Genomic DNA, 12,931 nt, shown 5'->3' with positions numbered 1-12,931 from the left:
AATAAATTATTTTGTCAATTATAAAACTTTTTTGATTAAGATCATGAATCGGTTGATGTTAGATTACTATTGAAAACCTGGAAGCACTGAACTGCATTGGATTCTGGCTCAGTGGTTTCGACGTTATGCATTCACGCACGAGACGGTAGGTCTTGGGTTCGAATCCCGCATGTGGGATCGTGAATGCGCACTGCTAAAAAGTTCCATACTGAGACGAAACAGCAGTCCAGTGCTTCGAGGTTTTCAATAGTGGTCTAACATTCATTGATTCATGATCTCAATCAAAAACTCCACAATCCCCACAAATCCATACTGATAATTATAAAATGTTATTGGTCATATTTTTCATCCTTATTAATTTCATTATCTATTCAGATAACGAGTAATGCACAATAATGTGAGATCATAGTGATAAGAGATAATTTTTTTTTAAAAATGATCAGGATAAAATAGAACGAAGACATTTTTGTTATATAAATCGCAACTGACATAGAGATGGTAGAAAACGGACTATTAACATCATCCAACGTACGATGGTAATTTTATCCTGGTGGAGAAGATTTGTAGCTCAGATGGATGATCTTAATGGAGTTTTGTTCTCTGAGCAAGATGGTTTGGTCGTGAAGCTTTTATCATTATTCCCAATGCCATCATCAGCACAGACTTCAGATATTGATGTCGTTCAGAATAACGATGAAAGTTGCACGACTAAACCATCCAGCTCAGAGAACAAAACTCCATCAAAGAAAGCTAATTTTATCCTTTCGGTATATACACATTTGGATAAAACATATTAGTAAATTTTATAAATGAATATATTTTGATAAGTACATTTTTTATCGGTTGGATGAGTAAACACTACATTATTCATTAAATCTATGCGTTATCTAATTTGAAGACAAATAGTAATACTGTTAGTTAAAACAAATATTGAATGTATGAATTATGTTGATAGAAGGAACATTTCACACACATGATTGTAACATTTTATTATTAATTATAGTCGATAAACAAGTGAACAGTTATGAAGAAAACAGGTATGATGTATAGATAAATCAATAGCTTTAAATGGGACACATTCATAGACAATATCATCATAAAGTATAAGAAACAAACTTAAGATGGTGGTTGAAGGTAGTCAACAGGCAGCTCTGGACCTAGATTCCGTGCGACTTGGCACTCGCTAGCAAAGTGTATCTCTGACGGATTCGATTCCGTGTCACCTAGCTTCACAGTCGAAGACATTACCACTAGGTTTCCCGTTTACTACCTCCAATCACCATCTTATGTCAACATAGTACATGCAATGTCGAGTCACCCAGACTGGTGGCCACATTGCAACTTGGTCGATAGGATTTGGTCTGCACTAAGAAGGACCTGACATACACGACATTGATCACCACCTAGCGACCAATCAATTGTAAGAAATAAACTTATTTGGTTGTTGATTTTTATCACTAACTATGATTAATTAGAGATTTATTGAGTATCAAAGATAATCGAACAGTTTTATACTGTCTTAGTTCATGAATAGTTGCTAGTGAACAATTATGATTCGTAATAGAACCTTTAGTCTTCACAATAAAGTTGAAAATATTAGGCTTCTAACTATATAACTATTAGTACATATTATTAACTCATGGACTATTGGAAAACAATAATAATGAAACAATCCATAGAAAAATGAAATCAACTATATGAATAGCATAGGTAGTTTCTTATTTCAATATTGAATGAAAATAAAAAAGTGATTTTGATTGGACTTAATTATTTCATAATCAACGTCTTTTTCAGTTAAAAAAATATTATTATCAACTTTTATGAATGTAATTTATGTATCTGGCTATAAAGGATCACAGGATGGCAACTTTCAGTTATACTTAGATTATATCTATATAATTTCTGTGACTTCATAACGTTTGTTTAGTTGTTAACTCTTTAGTGTATTTAATGTCTTCTTTGATAAAAATCCATTTTGAGAAGATCAATTTATAACTAATCTTTCCATTAGAAAGTTTTAAATAATGTAATTAATTGTAGTCAGCCTCGTAAATGGTCAGGAAAAAAACGTTATCTGGTGTATGACACAGTCACTACATACTACTAGACTTATATTTTTGCGAATAACATGGATTACATTAATAGATCTGTGACTTTCATCTTTTTTACAGTTAAGCTGCTGATAATCATCGAGATGTCAACGTAGAAGGCTGATATAGTGAACAGGTAATAAGTGGACAATGGTATACATATTGGTATGTGTGGATTATTTCCTGTCAAAAAGATAAGCAATTCCAAAACCTATAACTATTCTAATATATCATTACTATATATTTAATTTGAACTCCATATTTTCAACTATACTACGAATTCATTTGTCAAGGCAGAAATATCTCTATTTACTGATCAAAGTAATTTTTGAGATGCAGTGGATTTTATATAGAAAAATATAGTAAATATTTACTAAGTTTTGCAATGAAAGTACTGGATATGTCAAAAAGATCAAAGATACTCTTAAAAAATAACAAAACTTCTTGTATAAAATCTAAATAAATGTATGATTAATAACACAAGCTAAGAAAGTTCACTTATAAGGGCTTTTTGAATCCAGCTGGAATCCAGCTGGCATCCAGCTAATGAGTTCCAAATAAGACAAATCTTTTATTGTACTGCTAGTCACTATTCCAGCCTGTTCAAAATATAATAACTTACATTGAAAATTATCTTCAGCACTTTAAAAATATCAAATAAATTCAAACCTTTCACACAGTTGTCGGAAGCTAACATTTTTAAGCAATAATTCACCATAAATTAATTATTATATTTGTAATATCCCAATGAGTAGAAAAATTAGATTTTCTGACATTTCGTGATTCAGTGTAAGCCACTTCTTCAGAGTGTAAATAAACAAAATAACATTATTCAAATCTACCTAATGCTCAATTTATTCAAAATTATCAAATCAAAACTTGATAATGACTCCTACAAATAATTCACCATCTATAATCCGATCTCAACATTAATCAGATACATATAAGGGATCGAAACTTTATAGAAAGTATACATACACCTATAAGTGGTAAGTCTTGAGAACTTGCTCTTCATCTAGAAAAATATATAAGACAGTTGTACTATAGATTAAATTTCCACTATTATATAATCGTGCTAATAAACATAAATCTTATAAATGATGAAACATATAAAATTTTACTATTCCATCAAATTATTCGATCATTTTTTTCAGCCAACTTTTTTCTATGAAATTACATCATCATAAGTAACAGGCAATATGTAAATTTTTTTATTATTTATATATTCCTATCATAAATTTGATCTTTATTAAAGAAAATATTGTCAATATTTTTTTATTTTTATAAAACAACTAGAAAAAGATCGATAAAATGAGTGAAATAACTTAAATATTTTTACGATTTCCCTTTTTTTTGTAGGCAAAAATAAAACAGGCAAAAAATAAAACTGGATTCCACTGCTAGCCACTATCCATCTCTGCTTACCATGCTTGTGAATTAAGGCTTTGTCGAGTCAATACTCACAGTATGCACATATGCCAATTAGAGACTGACCAGTTGCAGTCCTAACACATCGATGGGAAGATTCAAACAAACAATACTAAGTGAATTTAAAAATAAGACATTTTTGTTCACCAAAAGCTTTGCTTCATTTCATCTTTTTAGAAGTCAGTTTCTTTCGTTTGTTTGTTCGTTCAACTAATTTTATCCTGACACTAAAGAGTAACTGTTTCATCAATTTTAAATTTTCTTCAACTTATTGTTTCATCACCCATTGGAAAATTTCCATAGAAACATCAATAGAATGGTCTTTATTAAAAAAAATTCTTAGATTAGTCATTATAGTTAAATTATTACATGACTAAACAAAGAGAGACAGACAGAGTTTCTATTTCTCTTTTTCTAGAATTAAGAAAACACACTTAGAAACGAAAAAAAAGGAAAAAAAATGTAATAAACAATTTTTTTTATACTTTATCCTTTCATGTCGTAAAAATAAAAACAGTATCTAATTAATTTCGGTTGACTCATTGTTATCATGAATAAAAATAAATTATTATTGCTCATTCAAACGAAGGGGAATGTCTACTGTGTTCATATTAATTATGTATATTATTAAGATGGAATAAGAAGGTTAGATCATGTTTCAATTCAATATGATAATTGTATATCATAATATCCGTTATATTTTAATGTGACATTTATTCAATATCATATTATTGATATGAATTTACTGAGATAATCATTCAGAATGAAATACATTGTGCTTTGTATAGCGATGCTATCTAAAGTTTACTTATGTATTCCCCTTTATCTATTCAATAAAATCTACTTGCGTCATCAGTTTTATCTTCTTGTCTACATCGTTTTGTAGCGTGATCTACTTATATTCATATTTATCACAGTTGAAAGCGTGAGTCTGTTGAAGCTAGACCACCATCGAAAACCTGGAAACACTGGACGGCCGTTTCATCCCATTATGGGACTCCTCAGCAGTGCGCATCCACGAACCCGCTCTCGCGGGCGAGATTCGAACCCAGGACCTACCAGTCTCGAGCCGAAGCCCTTAACCGATAGACCACTGAGCTGGCATCCAACGGTGTTAATGTCTAACTTCAACTGATCCACGAAGTTGAGCAACCATTCACCAATTGTCTTCAGTGAGTTCCTATCTCACAACAGACGTGGTTGAACTCCACTGGTCACGGCTTCTCACTAGAACTCCAGGAAATCCATCTTGAAGCTAATCACTAGTGAATACAAGATTATTATCAGTATGCGGAGTTGTGAAGATTGTAGTAATTTTAACAGTTGAATTCATAAGTTTTCAACGCTACTCTATCTTAGATCGACTCATAAATTTAATTCCATAAATATTCCATTGGGAAATCTCAATTTTCAGACTAAAAACAACTACACAGTGAAAATTTCAATACTTTATTCATTATTATCTTTACCGGATAACTTCAATTCACTTTTATTATTATAATAAAAAAATACAATTTGAACATGTATTCAGTTTTCGTTGATTGTTTTATTTGTATCTAAGTAGAAAAATGAAATTTTAATTTGAAAATTAAAAATCGAAATAATTTCTGTGTAAATATACATACACATGTATACATTATTTAGGTTTCCACTTTAAAAAAAATTTATAACATTGAAAAGTGCGTGTGTATAAGTGTGTGTGTATGTGTGTACATACTGTTTCATGTTCTTTGAGTACTCCTGTTCTTTCTTTAAAATGTTTTTTTCTTATCAAACTTTGATGTTATTTGAATCAGTTCAATGTTAACTTCATAAAGATAATTGATGGAAAGATAGAAATTTTAAAGAAAAAAAGAAAACTGTGAATGTAATATTGTTGATTTCCGTTTGTCTTATTTTAAATTGAAAGATGTTAATAAACTGATTTTAAAAAATGTTCTGTTTAAATTTGTCTTTAATAATTAGATACTTGAAGAAAAATCTATAAAAAGGGGAAAGATGAATTAATAGCTAGCAATGGGATGTAGGATACACGTTACATTTTATTCGTGACTTATTAGTTAGATGCAACTAATGAAAGAATAGTGTGTTACGGTTTAAACATGATGGAATATTTATACTATTCGTTACTATATATCAATACCACGAATGTTAGTTGAATTAGATGACGAATACACCATATATACACCAAATAAACTTTATTGTCGGATATGAACTAGGAAAAACTAAGGTATTTATGTTTCTCTCCCAGTCTGTCCAGCTTGGGAATTCAAAACAAAGTGGTACGGGATGACGATCCATAAAGCTTGTGGGTTCTATTTCTAACGGATAGGTAGAAATCGCCCATACATTATGGTTCATATGGTAGAGTATGGCTCATTAACACGTTATTACTCAATGTTTGTTATCAATAAAATGGTAAATGATAACCAGATTTTTATCTAGTAGTCTCACGAAAAAAACAACCTTAAAAACAGAATATCGAACATAATTACTCGACATATTGATGGATATCAGAAAACGCCATCTAAGTAAAGTGTTTCCTGGAAACACATTCGAATTAAAAAACAAAATATCAGCACGAAATTATCTGAAAAGTAGTACACATTGAAAGGAAGCATACCAAATGTCAATTCTTTGGTAGAGAATGTGTTATTCTTTCATGAAACAATGTTTCAATGACATTGAATTTTTAACAGTCTATTGTGTATATAATTCATTATAAGTATACTTTTAAAACGTAAGCATATTTCCACAATATATATATATATCACTTTGATTCAATATCTAACATAATCCAATTCATTATACAGTCTAGGAGGACTACGTCACGATGGTATTTACAAGAATAAACGTCCACTAAATGTAATGAAAACGGGATGTTTCTAAGCATAAGTAAAATAAAAGTAATTATTCATAAACAAATTCGATGGGAAACAAGCTTAATCTACTCGTATGTTTAAATGGATCACTGAGTTTTCGTATCCACAAAAATTCGGAAGACTGCTATAAACCGTCTCCTTAACTTGGCATACTTTTTTTATTTTATATAGAACAAGTAGTGAAGAATGATGAATGGAATCCGCTTTAAAAGTTTTAGTCAAGATCTAACTACACCTTGTTACCTTTAGCTAAGTTAGAATCAGTTGTTAATTTGCGATGTACAAACTTCAATGAATCAGTGTTTATATTGATACAAAGCATTCGACTAGTTGATATAACAGATTTAGATGTTCAAATAGATTTCAATTCGACATGAAGATCATCAACAATGTCACCAAGAATCAAAATGGGATAAATCTAAACTGTTCCAAAAAAAGTAATTAAGGAAGCTTTTTAAGTTTTTGTAAAATCATTATGAACTTATAAACATCGAAACACTAAAACTCAATGTGTTATCTTGTCGTAGATATTCTTCATTGATTCACACTCAACACATCACAAGCGGCTATTTAATTTTTATTCTAAGAAAACTACTTTCTACGCTTAAAGTTTACCACATATAAAGTACAGGTTAAAATAATAAATCACATTATGATAGTCAAAGTAAATATTACACTGAATTTCCAATACAATGTTAAAACGTTTTAGTGATAACTCGTAGTACAACTTTCTATAGATGATAATTCTGCTATTCATATGTTAATAAATGTTCATTTCGTATTTCTTAAGTCATGAATGATTAACAAAATGCTATTGACTAGATTATTTACCTTAACCCATAGTTCTGTACAAACATAATGCTCTCTAATAGCATAATATATTGGTTCATATCATTTTTAGAATTGTATTGAATTGTTTGTTTGTATTTTTATTCAACAGTTACTTTCCAACAAATGAACGATTATGACCATAGTTGAATAGATATAAGATTATGTATATTTTGTAGTTATGTGGATAGAAAAAATTTATGGCTTTTATATAAAATATCTTTTTCTATTCGCTTAAAATGTTTACATATCAGTATAAAGGAATGTTAACTGTTTTGATTGAGTTTTATAATGTTAAAACACCATTGCACAAGCAGGTGGTTATCAGGACTCAGTAGCTAAGTGGATAACACGATGGCGTCTGAAGCAAAAGGTTCTGGATTCGAGTCCCAGGGTGAACATTAACTTTGAGATGCAGGTACATCCAGGTGACGAGTCCCAAATAGGACGAAATGCGCGTCCTGGATTCCACTGCTAGCCAATATCCACCTTTGTCTAATTAATTGTAATTTTTATTCGACTTATTAATCACTACATGTTAACCTCTTATATTTTCCTATATTTTCTACACAAAGCAATGCAGTAATATCAGTGCGAACATTTTAAAGCTAACTCAGATTTATAAAAAAAACTTGTCACCAACATATAACTGGTTTTAATGTAAGCTTTATGTCTTTCTTATGAACGTTTTATGAGGAATAAATTGTTATGTGACTATAATTAATTGGTAGGAAACTCCTGACCTAGGTTCTATAATAGCTGACATTTCTTGGCAAGGCACATCTGTGATAGTGAGATGACAGTGTTTGTGGGATTCCTGCCTGCGCCACATAAGTTATAGTGTCACAAAAGTTCCAGCTAAGTTATTCTGATTGAAACTAATCTCGATATATTTCAGGTGATGTCAATCCACAGTCATACTGCAACTTGATAGACAGAATACATTCAGTATTAAAAAAGGATTAGACAGATATGATATAAGTCATCACTCAGTGACCACACAGTTGTATATCCATATTGTTACTTTAGAAGAATGATACGAGAAATAATCGATTTCGTCCTTTGTTTCGATTCTTAACTTAAAGGTATATACATGCCGACATTGAAGGAGAGAATGCTGGATTCTGTGAACGAAAAGATTAAAATTTAAATTCCCATTAACACATGGTATATATTGGAGGTAATTGAAAAGTTTCACCTATCTAGTTAAGGACTCGTCTGCAGTTTGAAATGTGAAATCCCATAGAATGAAAAATATATGCTCAAATTTTGACGGTGATATAGACACCTTTTACAATCGCTTAGCCAGAGTCAAGTAGTATGTATTTTCAAGTTTAACCAACATATGATCTACAGGGCTTATCAATTAACTTGACTTTTCTGTGCCATATCAGACATTTGAACACGAGTACGTACTGCTAAGAAGTTAGGAATTTCTACACGTGAAATATTCTTTTTTTTCAAATTTCCAGTCATTTCGGAATTTATCATTTTGTGACAAAAGTAATCTTTAAAGTATAAAAATCTTTGAATTAAATACTCTGATAGAAGAAACATTGAGCAGGATGATGAAGTGGCATTTGCTTCAATAAAATATAATTTTGGAAACGATTTTAGACTCGCTCTAGAATTATAAAGATGGATTCTTGCTTATCAGCTTCTTATTAGAAGAATAGCTAATGAACGAATGACAAATCGCTTATATATATATGATCGGTAACCTGGTTTTGTCATACTGTGGCGTGTGCTGCTTATGCGAACAGATATATGTAGTATGCAGTTGGAAGAGGAAGTGAGGAAAATGGAGAGAAATAGAAAAAACAACAAGATCAGAAGAATGATGGTGTATATAAAGGAAAACTAAGGGAAGATGTGCACATGATATATTCAATGTAAGATTTCCATATTTTACAAAAGCATCCCAACTGAGTTTTTGATCGCTGCAATACTTGATGACCATCGTCTATTAGTAACAAAACCGTAACAATGCTATTATTATCAGGAGATACAAGTATGAGCTATTTAAAATACATTTTCTGAAACTTCATGGTCTGAATCACTATCAAGGCTCACAAACTACTCATAAGTAACATAGCTATTGCCTTTAAAATTGATTTTATAAATTGCAAACTAATGGATTTTTAAGTGAATTACGTCATTACTAACACTTAGTGTAATGATGTGCTGATCTTATCATAAGAATAATCCATTTTTAAACATGTAGCTAGAGCTTTTTTAATTGAACATTGCTTTAAAAAGTCAACATTTAGCCATTTTACATGGAAATCAAATAGTTAGACTCAACTAAGTGTTTTAGTGAATTAACCAAACAGAATTTTAAATAATCAAGCAGATTAATTTGGATAAAAGTGAATTGAACCATAAATATTCTTCAACTGATAAAATCTGCCAATCAGTTCAGGAAGAAGAATAAGAAAAAGAACGTCAAAATAGTAGAGGAAATCTACTTTTTGTAGATTCTTACTTACTTACGCCTGTTACTGCCAATCGAGCATAGGCCGCCGACCGGCATTCTCAAGTCAACTCTGCCCTGGGCCTTCCTTTCTAGTTCTATCCAGTTGTTGTTCATTCTTCTCATATATCTGTTTCCATTTCTCGGTGTAATGTATTCTTTGATCTTCCTCTTCTCCTTTGGTGTGTGAACTTGGCTTGTGACGCACATTTTAGATCTATTTCTAGAAAGTTATCTTCTTTGGTTGGGTAATTAATATAGGTCAGTTAATAGTTAGTGATTTTTGGATGTTTCAGTAGAGTTTTGTAAAGGATTTTATTTAAAAACCATTTTTATGATTACACTATCAATAAATTTTATTACTGTTTTCTGTTTAATCTTTGAAATACCCATAGTTACTTACTTACGCCTGCTACCCCTTGTGGAGGAGCAAAGGCCACCCACCAGCATCCTCCATCCAACCCTGTCCTGGGGATTTCTTCGCACTTGTTATTCACCCCTTCATATCTGCTTCTATTTCCCGGTGCAATGTGTTCTTTGGCCTTCCTCTTTTCCGCTTCCCTTCCGGATCCCAAGTTAGGGATTGCCTCGTGATGCAACCCATAGTTACTTATGGTAATTTGTAAAATTTCAAATATCGAAACATTGATAATGCCTTGTTATAGGAATTGAAATGATTTTGTTACAGTAATGTATAATAATAATTCTATACACAGTTATATTCCAGGAAACAATATAAAGTTATTTTGATAGGTATATATTGAAGATATTCAATACCGTAAACGAAAATGACTGTGTAGGTATGCAGTTTTGAATTATTGAACGAATAAATGAAATCTGAATCAAAAATTTACTTACAAATTAATAATCTATCAAGATGGTAATGAAATAAATAATCTTTGATAGCACTGGTTAAGAGTCACGATAGATTACAAAATAAAAGAGAATTAAGACTATTATCAGAAGGGGTTTTTGTGGAGATTTAGTATTTTCATAGTTGAAGGCGTGAGTCAATTGGAGCTGGACCAGGTTTTCCATGGTGGTCTAGCTTCAATTGACTTACGCTTTCAATTAAGACTATTCTTAGTGATTTCATGTTCATTAAGAAACCTAACTGTCTTCGGTCCAATCTTAAACGCAATGTAGAATGAATATTGACAATATGCTTTATACACAGGTAAACAAACTGTTTCAATAATTCTGTAGTTATTATGATTATAATTAACTTTCCATTATACAAATATTTTAATAAAAACATTCCATATACCAACAAATCGTTATTCAAGCATATTTAAAAATACCCTAAAGTCAATAATTGTGGCTGAAGTTATATTTTACTTTCAGTTATTATCAAGTTATTGATCCAGTAAAACGATGAATTATTCAGGAACTACACATTAACATTGAATGCTCTTCCTATAAAAGTGTTATATCTAGAGCTTTCGATTCTTGCTATGCCGCCTACTAGTAGACTACTTGAACGATCGAATGCGCAACGTCGCAAGAGAGAAGACAGAAGACTAGTAAGTAGGAATTTTATTCCTCAAACAGTGTTAAATATGGTACAAAAATCTCATGCACTTATGGTTTTGTGGCTGAAAGTAAATCATCATTTCAAACAGCCAATAGCCACATAGGGGGTCTTTCTTATTCATCCAATAGGGAAGCTACATGTCGATATTCTCGAATATTCTACTAGTGGTGATTGGATGGAATATTTTCGGCTCTTTCTGGGCTTCTTAAGGCTTCCTTGAGTTTGCCAACGAGCCATCCTTACAAAAAGTTTTATGTGTAAAAACAATATAGGTACCTGAATGTACAAATTACGATAACTCATACCAAGATTTTTATTTACCTGAGTTGATAACTATCAGTGAGACTCAAGATTACTTTATTCTCCAATATTCAGAACTAGTCAGCCTGTTGTACATATATGTGAATATTAATGTTCGTACTTTAATTTTAAAACCAGTACCTTCCATTTCATATACCATGTTATTTACTGAACTATAAGGTTCAAATATCAACATAGTTTAAGACAGTTTCTGTTTTAATTCTATAAAACTATTGACATTAATACTAATCATTATAATAATATAATAAAATAACTTAAAAAAAAATAACGATTTGACAGACACGATACATGATCGTTTATCAAAAAGTCAACCTTTACATTTTCTTAGTTTTATAGATGGTAAATGATCATGTCCTTAATTCTTTTATACATAAAAACAATTTTTTTCTATTTTTCATAAAACACTAAAAAAAACCCCATTTTAAATAAACAAATAAACAAACAAACGAGAAAAAGTCATGAGATAAAAATGTTAAAACAAACCACAGATGCTTCTCTTTTTCCTCCTTTTCTTTTTCTTCTTCTTCTTCTTTTTCTTTATTTTTCTTTTTTATATACGACAAGTTGAAAACTTGAATGCATTTTGATAAATGAAAATTGTGTATTTTCCTTTTTTTTTGTTGTTGGCGTCTACCAAGTATGTTTATTTATGCATTAGTTAAAGTTATTTGTTTTGTTTTTATTTATATTTTTCTTAGGAAAAGAAAATTGAAATACATTTTTTGACTGTTTATTTTCAAGTTGTTTTCTTATATGTTTTTTAATTAAAATTAATTTACTCTTCTTGATTTAGACAAGTTGTATATTATAGAAACTATAAAGTTAAATGATATCTTTTTTTATGTTTGACTGTATACTGTCAACAGTTTTGTGGTATATGGAAACTTTTAAATCAAATTATAGGAAACATTGAACTTAATGATAGTTTATAAGCAAAGATGGATAGTGGTTGGCAGTGGTTTCGTCCTATTCAGGACTCGTCAGCTGGATGTACCTGCATCTCAGAGTTGATGTTCACTCTGGGACTCGAACCCAGTACCTTTCGCTTCAAACGCCATCGCGTTATCCAGTAAGCTACGAAACGTGTGTCCTGGATTTCACTGCTAGCCACTATCCATCTTTGCTTATAATGTTTGTGAATTAAGGCTATATCGAGGCAATACACCCAGTATGCACATATACCAATTAAAGACTGAGCAGTTGCAGTCCTAAACATCAATGGGAAGATTGAAACAAACAATACCAAGTGAATTTAATTATACCTTGTTTATCACATCTCCCAACTTATCAGGTATATGAAAAGAAGTTTGTCGTCAAAATAATTAAATTTAAAGTCTGAAATAGTATGATAGTAAACAGTCACGATATCATGAGT

At 30.8% G+C, this 12,931-nt stretch overlaps 1 non-coding gene across 1 annotated transcript; it reads right to left on the bottom strand.

Moving 5' to 3' along the window:
* Nucleotides 1-12,568: 12,568 nt before the first annotated feature.
* On the bottom strand, nucleotides 12,569-12,639 carry Smp_tRNA_01972_Pseudo_TTG.1.1. The gene has a single exon. It is a non-coding gene (tRNA).
* Between the last annotated feature and the right edge of the window lie 292 nt (nucleotides 12,640-12,931).

This window comes from Schistosoma mansoni, chromosome 1, assembly GCF_000237925.1.
Source record: "Schistosoma mansoni strain Puerto Rico chromosome 1, complete genome".
NCBI classification, from domain to species: domain Eukaryota; kingdom Metazoa; phylum Platyhelminthes; class Trematoda; order Strigeidida; family Schistosomatidae; genus Schistosoma; species Schistosoma mansoni.
This window is presented reverse-complemented; position numbering and strand designations above follow the sequence as displayed.